The sequence below is a fragment of the Acanthaster planci genome, linkage group LG16 (assembly GCF_054643075.1).
Source record: "Acanthaster planci isolate LZ-2023a linkage group LG16, COTS_SCS, whole genome shotgun sequence".
NCBI classification, from domain to species: Eukaryota; Metazoa; Echinodermata; class Asteroidea; order Valvatida; family Acanthasteridae; genus Acanthaster; species Acanthaster planci.
Window position 1 is genome coordinate 13,918,860 of NC_141792.1, and position 12,442 is coordinate 13,931,301.

Below are 12,442 nucleotides of genomic sequence, written 5' to 3' on the forward strand. Positions count from 1 at the left end.
GTACCACTCTTCAGTATCCTTTGATGTCCAATCTGGGGAGCTTTATGCATAAATCGAACTGCCTAATTACAGCTCAAGTGGTGAAGCAGTTGTTTTCTGTCAATTAAAAATGTTTCTCTGATACGAATCAAGCAAGCAGTAATATTTTACTTCTACTTAGGCGTCGGAAAATTAGATAAGACAACTTTGATGATTCATTGATTAAGAGCTTCTACCTGTGACAAGAAAAATTCAGTGAAGTGACCTAAAAGCCCTGTTTTTCCAGAGAAATATAATAAAAAAAAATGACAGGCAGCTGTAATAATAATGTAAGTCAGATTTGCCCCGTACGTTACCAATAATTAGGCTCATCCTGAAAATATGCTACTGGGCGTAAACATTTTCAGCATGCAATGAGACTTGGAAACATTTACACCATTGTTTAACATTAGTGTTTCCCCAACCAATAATATCCGCGAACGTGGAAATGTATTTTTCGTCCCCTCATCTTCCCTGCAAAGGCACAAATGAATGCACAACTCTTGCTCTTAGCTGATCAGAATTACAGACGCTTCAATCAAAGCGTCAATTTTGACGGCGATGACAGTATTAGCCCGGACGGCGCGTTAGAGGCCTGTAATTGCAGAGAAATCATTGCTGTTTTTTAAGTTGACTGTAGAAATCCTTGCCTTGCAGCAACGAATATGAGTCGGCTTGGTCTATTAAAATTGACAGGAAGGACTTATTTTAGGTGAGGTATGCTTCTGGGCGTACTCCAGGGAAAGCAGATATTGAAGACAAAAGTAGAGTACCACAGAAATTATTGGCAAGAAGATAATATATAAAAGAAAGCTGGTTTATAGCCTTGAGCTGCAATAAAACAATCTCATAACGTTCATTCAGAATTCAGAGTGGAACATATTCCAGGTTTCTGCATTCTGTAAACTTCCATGGATGAATTGTGCTATGAAAGGAACACAACCCAAACTGTACCGCACGATTAAAAAAGTAAGAATATTTGATCGATCTCATTTATGGCTTTGTTTTCGTAAACTGTGGTTTGTTTTCAAATTTTGTCTAAAACCTGTGCGACGTGTTTTGAGATTGAGGAAAATGGTGTTGTTGATTTTTCTTTGATTATTAACTACAGTGATGTGCGGGAATCTGTTAATATATCGCGTAATTTTTCAAAGGGGTGGCTCTTTCGGAGGCATAGCCGCCAGCGGCGGCGGCACAATTTTCAATTGGGGGTGGGGCAGTTGTTGGACCATTAGGTATCAGTCATTAATAGGTCGATCCGTTGAGCCCTACCCAATTATACGAACTGCAAAAAAGTGGGGGTGGGGTGCTGGTCCCCTGCTCTCTCCACTTCCGCCGCCAGTGATAGCCTCATCTCAATGAAACTTCACAGCATGAGAACATTCAACTGAAACGCAATCTCATCGAATTCAAACTGCTTTTGTAACAAAGTCATTCCGTCACTTTTATCTAGTTATGAAGGTAGAATTTTATATCAATTCTGAGCGAATATATTAATATCTTTTTGTAACAACTAAATATTTCCAAACAATAAATAAGTACTTAACACATCATCTACTGGTTATTGTCAAACCTTAATAGAAAAACCAATGCACTGGTAGTTTTTGTTTTGTGCTAAGTTCTCATTACAATATTACGTAGGCTAATTAGCATTTCCCAATCAGCTCAGTTCGTGCAAAGATTGAGTCCCGATTTGGATTAGTTTCGTTCGACTGATGACGAGAGGAATTTAAGGTCAGGAACAAGGAAAGGTAAAATTGAATTAGAAGGAACTTCGGTTTGTTTACGGTGGTTGAGTATTCCGTCACACCACAGAAGCGCGCGAAGGCGACACTAGAGAGGGGGCTTGCGGCTCGTTCGCTGGCCAATTTCCTCTCCGTATGCGCTGCTGCAGTAGCCCACGGGCTTAACCTGCAATAGGACGAGGGACCTGCGACGGGTACGTCGTATATTGGACTTGATTGATCCAATTTGGCATATATTTTCGGGACATTTGTCCACCATTACGATCCTACCGTCATTCAATTATGGCAGCAAACAGAAGGGTGATTGGCGCTAGAGGCTGTGACGTAATAACGTTTACGGTTTGCAATTGCGTAGGTACCAACGAGACTCAGAGCAAAGAAAGTCAAATAGGTTTTTCTGTGAAGAAATGTATTATTTCATATTAAACATCCCAAATACTTTTAGATCCTCTATGACTTGAAGAGTAACATAATTTGAACCTGAATTATAAACAACGATTAACTTAATTACGCAAGGAAAGACAAGCAATGTCAACAAATTCACACTGCTTTTAAGAAAAAAATGTAATGCGTATAGCCGCAATGATAACATCTTGAGATTCGGTGAAAATGACTCGACAGTCAAGTGACTGAACCATTCCCTGGAATTAAAGTAGTTTGACATGAGTCATATACTAAAAATTAAGGGAGAAAACCTATAAGTACATGTAGTTGAATAAAATTCGTTTTACCGAGTTACATGTTTCTCCTCTTCGTGTGAACCACTTTATCATTCTACAGTATCTTCTAGCACATCTTGGTGTTACAATGAAACGCTTCAAGGGCTTGCCACGACTATTGAATTTCCCAATCAAACCGTCAGCATTAACTACTAAAACAGGCATGACATCCGCATGAAATAACGCCCACTGATTGCTGCTATTTGTAATAAGCAATCTTTTTACAAATCCTTCGCTAAATTTATGTAGATTCTAAAAAACTATTAAGAAACTCTGATGAGGATTTATCCTGATCACTTTCATTTAAGACAGTCCTTGTTAAGATTAATAACCTGAAGTAAAATTTTTGTATTTGGCGAAGGTCCACTCCAAGAGCGAAATAAAACTGTATGGCGTACTAGTATTTCATCATGTCTCATTGACCATATCACGGCTAAGTGTCAATGAGGGTATATTTTTGCTTCAGAGCTAACCCAACCTGACGTGTTCATACAGTCCTTGGACTCTTCAGGCTTAGACAAAATGTTTTCGTGAGAGAAATCTCTCTGGAGAATAGACTTTACTCTAGTCTACTGAACAAAACGACGTAATACACTTATAATTACAGTGGTTGGTTTTCTTTGAGCCTTGGTATTTGTATTTTGCGAGGTTCCATGTTTGCGAATTCACATTCATTAAAAAATGATTACATAAAAACTTGAGATGAATATTAAACTGTTAAATTACCCTGATGTCAGTCCATACAATCATTAATAAATTTTAATCGCGTAAAATAATACGATGAAGCCTACAGCTTTCAAAACACGACGTAACAAAACGACTTTGCTGAAAGATACCAAAATAAATTGAGAAAAATATGTGAATGACTGCTAACAGCAGGACAAAGAACCAAGTATGGATGATTCACTGACTCAGTAAACTCTGCTGTCGGATGAACCCATCCTCAGGGGTCATCAAGACAGAGGGCGAGAGAAGACCATCGATCAGAGATCGCATCCCAAAAGAACACCTTATCCTCTGCAAGGCACGCCAGGAGGTTATGCGCATAGTAATGCACATGTGCACAGGCGGAGAGGGAAATTAAAAGGAGAAATTTCAGAAAACAAATAAGTGTATTCGAGGAGGGTTGATGTAAACACACGATAGACTGAAGAGCATCGTGTGTGATGGAAACTTGAGATCTGACACGTCTGGTTTGCAGTTTGAGAAAACATGTGGACCCCACTAGAGACTAATAACAAACAATCCTTATGACAACGGTTGAAGGAAACGGGTGACGAATTCTTAAAACGCACATATTTGGATCTGCTGGGAACTGCAGAAAACATGTAAAATTGGCTCTTGTTTGGACAAGCTTCTTTCACTTATTTAACATAATGACGTCATAATTTTGTGTTGTCATCGCAACTTGCTTTTCATCAATTATCTTTTCTCAACTAAACTACAGCAATTATATGGCGTGTGCACTTTAATATACACGTAATCTTTAGGCTGAATGTTTCATGATTTCTGTCTCCACTTGTAAGTTTTAGTGACCGGTTATGACACAGAATTCTCTACCTGATCAAAATGCAGGGTCATACTTGATCAAAGTGTTTTAATGCTGGAGGAACTGCTCTCATACCAGGCATGCATATGCATTTTCTGTTAGCCTAGGTACCGGGATTTCGATGAGTGTGAAATAGGAAAGGGTGTGGGCGGATAGACTCAGTGCGTGAGGTGGGACTCTTGTGTCTGTCTTGGATCCATTCGTGTAGTTCAACAGTGTCTACGGCTGTTACTTGTCGAAATATAAGAGATGGAATGCAAACGGCTTTTGCAGCTCAATTGTCTCGGGTTGGTACGGTGATATTTTGAAATACATTAACCTTTACGAGCAAACAGAGACCGGATAAAGAATATAATATCAATCTCGACACACGTTGTTTCACCACAGTACTTTTTTCTTTGACATATACAGTTGTACAAAGGGAGCATTTGACAAGATAGAGAAAGATCCCTGCAATTTTCTTTTGAGGGGATTAGTGACATACCCCCTTTTAACGAAAATGCTCAAAATCGTTCGGACGGTTTACCCTTAAAAACATGATATGGCCGATAATTATCTCCGACGGCTACCCTTTCCAATTTCATTATTAAGAGTGCATTTTGGAGCGAACAAAAATTCATTGCATAAAACAACCGTCGTTATAAAAAGACAAAAAACGTCATGTTGTAGTGGGACTCTGAATTTCACCATGCCACAAGGAGTTCAGCATTCTCAAACAGACTTTTCTTGGGATTTGTAGATGTAATAATTGAATTTTGTCGCCTGGGAAATCTTTTGAAAATCGATATGGAACGAAGACACGAGAGACACGAGTAAAGAGACAGCTGGCCAAAGAATGAAGAGATATTGTATACTTTGCTCGCAGAGATTTCGTATAGGCTAATCTTGAAGCTCCATCACAAGACGAAAAGGCAGAAACATGAATTAGACTTCGTAAGTAATGGAATAGACAACAATATAATTTAATCTTAAACATTTTTTTAGCTACTTAGGGCGCTATACAAAGGACATTATGCGAGCATGTAGTGTAGGAACTCCACAAGTGACAAATTAGATTTCCATTAAATTTCCATTTAAATATTTACCAATTTCATGGTACATAAGAAGTAGTCTTTGTAACGACTTGCGTAATACACCTTTACAGACTTATAATGAAAAAAGGACCCAATTTCAAAAGAAACATCTTATAACCCCTGAGACGTAAAGTCATGATTATCACAAGGTGATAAAAATGTTTATTTATCTAGCATAAAATAGTTTCATATTAATTAAGGTTTCATAGCACAAGTCCTCCATATTTGTGCATGGTTGGATTCATACGGTACCCCACTTTCCGGAAACCGTTCGATGCTATTGATTGCCTAGGTCCCACTTAGCTGCAACTGTACACGGCCAAACCAACCACTCGTCTTGATGTCGGTGGCACCTTGCTTGCTTTAACCTGCAAACTTTTTAGATAACCCGTTTTACTGGTGCATTGCCAGTCAGTAGCGGGTGGTGTTTTGAACGCAGAAGAAGATCGTATAGTAACACTTCAGACTGCGCAATCATTTTAACATTTAGACAATGACGGATCTTTTCGCGTTTCAGTTATGCACAGGATCGCAACATAGAAACCATTCATGCAATGTCTATACGTCCAAGAAAAAGTGCAAGTGTATGCGTGTTTATTGATCCTTCCCGAACATTAATTTACACTGTTACACATTTTTAATTAAACCTTACAAAAAATTACTATACTGACAGGGGTGGATTATCTTCAGAATGATAACAACGTATATAAAAACGCTGACGCCAAACAATTTTTACGCGCAAGGATAACTTACACTTTAATGTGAATTTTCACTGTTGATGCTTTACATTTGCGAAGAAACAACAATGGTTTTCTAGGAAGGAATTCAAGATGAGATAGTGTTCCTCCATTGTAGTATGCTGTATTACAGGATTTACGACGTGCTCAGTTGTGTATGTCTTGACGGTTGCACGGATGAGATGATCGGATTTAGACCACAATATTCACAGAAACGAAAAACATATAGCCCCTTCTTTGGTTGCCAGACTATTCAATATCTTTCTTATAACCATGGGGCGCACAATGAATCTTCAACACACGTTTGTTGGTATGTGGAACCACCAGGAACCTTTAAAAACAAAGATCTTAGTTTCGATTCAATTGATTCTCATTTGCCTCTCTGAGTGATCTAAAGGCTCAACGGGACACGAACTTATCACATTTCTGCCTCTCGGCAAACCTGATGGAGCCAGAAATGGCTACGTACAGCCGCAAACCTATAGGCGGGAAAAACAAGCCAAAATTTCGATCGAAGAGAAGGGAACAAATCCACGCACTCGGCATTCATCATCAAAGAATATTTCTCTAACCTAGTGACGGTTCATCCGTGTGTGCTATCATTGTGACAAATAAATTACAGCGAGGATCGTTCTATGTATGGTAAAAAATATCTGGACCAGTTTATTGACCCATAGCCTAGTACGACTACGCAGGTCACCATTACTGCGTAGGAAAATATCACAGGTTGATGAATCATCACAGAGATTACAAGTTTCATTTTAAGCAATGACAGGGAATTAGTTTTATTTAATTTGCACAGCATGGTAGTTTATGTAGACAGCTGAAAAAAATTCAGATATGGAGAAAATATTCCTGGTTTGGAAGTGACAAATAAATCTTAGGTCTACGGGAAATCTGAGAGCAAATGCACATTCGCCAAATCCTGATTTAGCTAGAACAAAACAGCTCAAGGTGAGAAATGCACATCATTATATCGTATGATACAGAATGCTGAGAAAAAAAACGCTGGCAAACGAGACGACTTCACACACCAAGGAAGCAGGAACACGCAGGCAAACAATCGATCGTACACGTTGCACCTATCTCCAGGAGTATTTCCTTCTTCCCTGAAAAGTGACGGTCAAGGATTTTGGTTAGGCTCTTGTGGTGTAATTGACGTCGAATATATATACCATATATTACCATCTCTAGATCATGTTCTTTTTTCGTACTGGGATATAAGCAAAAAGGGAGAAAAAGATCCAAATTGTCCATGCAAGAGAATACATAATTGCAGTCACTTCAGTAAAAGGCAAGATAATATATACGGGCAGCAGTCATCGTTTATAAAAGCAAGCACTGGCAACATATACGTAAGAAAAAGAGAACCAGAGAATGCCACTCCGCTCAGAAGTTCCCATTTAGACCTAAAGAGTAAACAGTTCAATCGACCATCAGCAAAAGTAATCAAATCGGAAAATGACGATTGAATCTTTAATGGGAAACAGGGCCTGTCTCCGAGGTCGAAATATTATTTAAGACAGCAGATGAGGCAACAAGAGAAGAAAACAGTACCTAAGTTTACACTACTGACCAAACAGCCATTGAAACAAAAAATAGCAGCATACCAACTAACTGACATAACCATATCACATCTAAGTGTTAAAACACTGGGACTGTAGTAATTATACATTAGTTGAAACATCGCCCCCCCCCAAAAAAAAACAAAAAAACAAAAAAAAAAACCGGCCCCACTATACCATGATTATCCGTAATAGCGATGACGATAATCAATAGGATTAATACTGCATTGCTGGACACGTTTTTGCTCTCGACATTCAAGTTACATTCAAGTAATTCTGTTTTGAGATGATAGTCAATCAGTAAGGGAATTTCCTTCCAGGCATTCGGTTGGTACTCGTCATTCAGATATTCATCCTTAGCCCTCAGGGCCGACACCTCAAGCCCAAGTTCAAACTTATTAAAATCAAAATTAGAGTACATGTATGCCCATATCTTAATATGACGTCGCAGTGACAAAAACAAGCTCGCCTAGGCAATATTGAGCAACTGAGTGAGAACTGTATGTACTGTGGTCCGAACGCAACCCATTGGAGTCCCAAGAGATGCCCTCGGGACTTAGGAGTAAAATATTTATGTCTCGATGGGCAAGATCTTCTGGCCGCAAAGATGCATATTCCAATGTGTAGATAGAGCGCAGATGGCCGTGGACACTATGCACAACTTAAGAAGCTTAGGGCAGGAAATGACAGAGGTTTTATGAATAATTTATCGACAAGAAAGATGATTCAGCATGGACCATTTTCAAGTCGAAAATACAGATGGATATAGCTAGGTACATGCATGTGAGTGGTTGAATTTAAGATAAGTATTGCCCAATTGAGATGACGTCGTATTTGAAGGTACTTTTTATGAGGCCCTTTTAGTTTCTTGGGCCTCAATATAAACCACTTAAATAATTTGGTGCGAAACAGAAACAATTTAGAAATAAACGAACATTGCATATTTGCTTCTTAACTGTTTCCTTGTTTGCCGAATTCCACCATCAGTACGGTAAAGCGGTATTTGGCGATGATCAGGAGCAAATCAAACTAAGAAACGCATTTAATCTGATGGCTTTCTCTTTTCCTCTCTGGTGAGTTTATGCATTAATTAATTAGACTTATGGTCACAATATTTTACTTTTTAAAGGCCTTATTTACCTTTATACGCACTTGAAGAGGTATGCCATTTTTGTCTTAGGTTTGATTGATTCCAACCCATCACTGCACTCATATTTTTCTGCAAATTCAATTTGACGTTGATGTCAGTAATTTCTATAGGTGTCTTATTATCTTTTTTCATCCGTATACCCATGTTGATTTTCTTTATTGCTCTACTCTCCCCAACCTTTTTCTTAGTTCCTCCTTCTCTCCCCACTCCGCTCCAAACCGTAACCCCTTTCTTTTGCACTTCCCTTTTTCCCAACACAGGACCAGACTTTCGTTGCTCCTTTCGTTATTCCTTTCCCCTTTCTTTCTTATCTTGCCCATTTCAAATCGACCCTCTTTCTCGCCCTGTCCTCCTCCAAATCTTCCAAATTCCTCCTCTCCTCTCCTAAGCCTATTCCTGTCCATTCCACACCTGACCCCCCTTTCCTTTTTACCCCTTTTTTCCTGTGTCTTAACAAATCTATTGTATTAATAATCTGTTCATTTTAAACGTTATTTCCGGATACGGTTTGTGTAATTCTAATTAAAACAAATCTTTAACTTTTAATCAGTCGATTTTATTTCTAGCACTTGTCTGTTTTACATGGGTCATTAAGGTATTTTTGTTACTTGTTTAATGTTATTTCAATTGTTGTCAGTCTCTTACTCGCTCCCTTCATCCTTGCCCCCCTCCTAACCTTACCCCTCCCAATAATTTAGTTTTTATGCATTTAAATGAGTTTCTAGTTTTTTTAATTTCTTTTATGTGTGTACCTATTGAAAATTACATTTAATTCCACTGCTGGTGCAATTTAAATTAAAGTTAATAAACCATTTTAATAATAATAACAACAGATGAAAAACAGGCGTTTTTCGAAGGAGGCATTTGAAATTAACTCTAAGATTGTGTTTGAACAAGAAACCGTCTTCAAGAAAATTGAAAATACCTAATCTCTATGAAGGTAAAAACATGTATTATACAAGACACCCAGTCACTGGAATCCAGCATATCAACAGAAAGGTAATATCGTTAATTTGTTTCTATCAAAATGCAGATACCCTATACGTATCATTTTAATGTTTTCATTACGCTCGTATAAAATCGCCGGTCGTAACTTTGCAAGTCAGCCACTCTCAAAAAGATTCGCATCTCAATATTCACTGAGCATGTGTGCATTGATTAAAAGATCCCGCCAGCGGTATGTCTCACACTCTTCAAAAGCAATAACGGAGGGTCATAGGTCAAACCGGAAACCGGAAATCCCCCACATATTTGCGCGTAATGATTAGCACAGCCCAAGTTGCAGATAGCAGCAGCTGCGTCTCGAAGTTTAATTAATGGAAATTGAGTGAGTGACGCTCTCTATGCGATGTTCATGTTATAGTCACCTTGCCCTTGGGTGTTTAATGGTCTATAGCTGGGAAATTAATGTACTTGACATCAAGCAAGGTAGAAATTACGATTGATTAAAAATAGAATGTGTCGACACAATCAAGACGACGCCGTCAGTGACCATGCAAACATGTCTTACATTTTTCTTCAATTCATTGTCCATGTCTATGAAAAGATGACGACACTCACAGTCTTTGTGGATCCGACAGTGCTATCATATTAGAATGAATTACGAGCACTGACAATGTGCCGTTGTGCAGTTTGAGTCTTTAAGACAATAATTAAATACTTGTATCTTAGTCATATTTGTAGTTACATGGTGTAATGCATTCCACGCTTTTACGATTAATGGACCATTACTGAAATTGAAAACCTAATATCAGAAAACCAACGAGCTACTCACCTTCAATTTTTCATTTAATGTTGGGGAGATGAAAACGGAGAGTTGTTGGCTCGAAAGCAAATTCTTCCAGCTGTCTATGGATGAAGCAGATCACAAATAAATGTACAGGTTTATTTTGAACCCCCATTAAATGGCAGTGACATCGGCAAATCATAGTAATGCACCGTCATGGCGTTCGTTCAAATATTCTGGAGTTACTTTTTTCTTTCAGATTCACAGACTGGTATTGCAATTTGCATAACGTACGACACGTTTTTGAGCCTCAAACACTGTCAGTATAATAACACGCTGTTTGGGTTGTACTTTTGAGATGGCATCTGTACAGTGGACACGAAACTTCAGAAAAAGTCCAAATACCTACATACAGTTCCGCAATCCAAGCGATTAAGAAGAGTGCAGTGCCACGAATCTGATAGGCCAGGAAGAGATAACGAATTTGTTGGGTTCGCATGTGCCACCTTCTGCTCTCAGTGCTCTTCGCAAGACTCCTCAGCAAGAGATTAGTGGTGAGCATTGTACCGGTACCCCGCGAGTGAGATCCTCGCAGCCGCGGTACTAGCCGGAAGGGTAACCACGCTCGATCGGCCTGTATTATACTACCGCACGTTAATTGCAAAGGACCAAGCAGGCTTTGATTTACATGCAGCTACGTGAAAACACAGTTGGGTTCCCTGACGCCATTCAATTTCCCGACTATGGCAGGTGTACAAACAGTATGACTTTCTCACACCTCATTGCAAGTTATCAGTGACATGGTACTCCATTGATGCAATCGTGCAAAGTAGGCCTTTGTATGCAGGATACCAGTACAAATATTCAGGCCCCTAGAACAAAGTTATCGGCGTATTTTGCTCTATGGCCGCATTTACTGGGCATGTCTTATGTCAGTTTTGTCTGCTTTACTTCTTTTTCAAAATTATACGGACTCTTTTTTTTTCAAGTCTGAATGGAAGAGATTAAGGGGTCCTGTCCAAGTACATAATAAATTAAATAGGGGCTGGTAGCTAACTTGCATATAAAGCGTGCGACTGTCTCTCTTTTGTTTCAATTTTGAATCAACTGCGTACTGGTCAAGCCAACAGTAACGATTGCACTGAAGCTACCCAACATGTCTAGCCGAAAGCGGATAATTTCTAATACTAACTCCGTGGTTATCCTCTAGTTACGGCATTGCAATTCGTTTTCTCACTGCGTGTTTCTGTTCACGTCTCCTGGAAATGGGAGACTGTGAAAAGCTGGTGGCAGCAGACATACAGGTCCTTTTCCACAGTACAGCACGTGCTCAGAACTATACATGCATGCCCAAAACAACACGAGCATGCTAAGAACTGGTACTAAAGTTGCACTACACTAAATACGCGCCCCCCAAAAACTGTGCCAAATCAGACCGAAATAGCGCCGCCTGTAGACTCTCGGGCAGAGGTTGGCCTCGGTTTTTTTTCACTGGAAATTCAAGAGTACACGTATGGCCAGAAGATCACTTTTCTTTTTAATTTATGGGGGTTAGCAAGGAAAAAAATATATTCGCCATAAATTTCCCCAAGGATACCCCAAAATATTATTAAAACTCTGCGCTCAGCTCTGAATGTAGCCGGCGATCCGCCTCTATCCAAAATAGGGCCGCAATTTGGGGTTTTTTTGAAAGAAATAACCCGAACTGGAAACTACCAGTCCCAAATTCGGTATTTTTAGACTTGAATATTTCTACGATCCCTCCTGATTATGACATGTCTTCTTGTAAAAACCCGGCGGGATCACAAAGTATTAATGAGCTCGAGCTCGCGCGTAGAAATACGACCATTCGGTGGAGCACCCCAAGGACCGGTATGTTTGCCGCCATCAAGCGTCTCAAAGTATGCCATTGACTTCATATCACCGATTATCTTGCTCAATCATCACAAAAACGAGCAACGTGTACTGAATTTGTGTTCACTATAAAGAGTCGATTTTATTAGCTAAGGGCCTACTGTTTAAGGAGCATCTATATGCTAATTTCCTCATTAACAGAGACCTGAAGGATTTTCAACACGAATCGTTACCTGCAACACACGATGTCCGAAAGACGTCTGGAGACCAAGTAGGAGACAGGCACCACTCTCAAGAACAAAGCGT

The 12,442-nt window shown here is 39.3% G+C and overlaps 1 protein-coding gene across 6 annotated transcripts in view; it reads right to left on the minus strand.

Moving 5' to 3' along the window:
* LOC110978985 (uncharacterized) overlaps positions 1 to 12,442 on the minus strand; it is a 29,322-nt gene extending 16,880 nt beyond the window's left edge. Inside the window, exons 1-2 of one of the 6 annotated variants that reach the window (XM_087147568.1) lie at positions 12,370 to 12,442; positions 10,331 to 10,404 (exon numbers count right to left, since the gene is read on the minus strand). The gene's annotated coding sequence lies outside the window, so the exon portion shown is untranslated. Of the gene's footprint in view, positions 1 to 10,330; positions 10,405 to 10,687; positions 11,117 to 12,369 lie in introns of those variants that run through there. The other 5 variants (XM_022234409.2, XM_022234408.2, XM_022234405.2 and 2 more) reach the window with 5 other exon arrangements.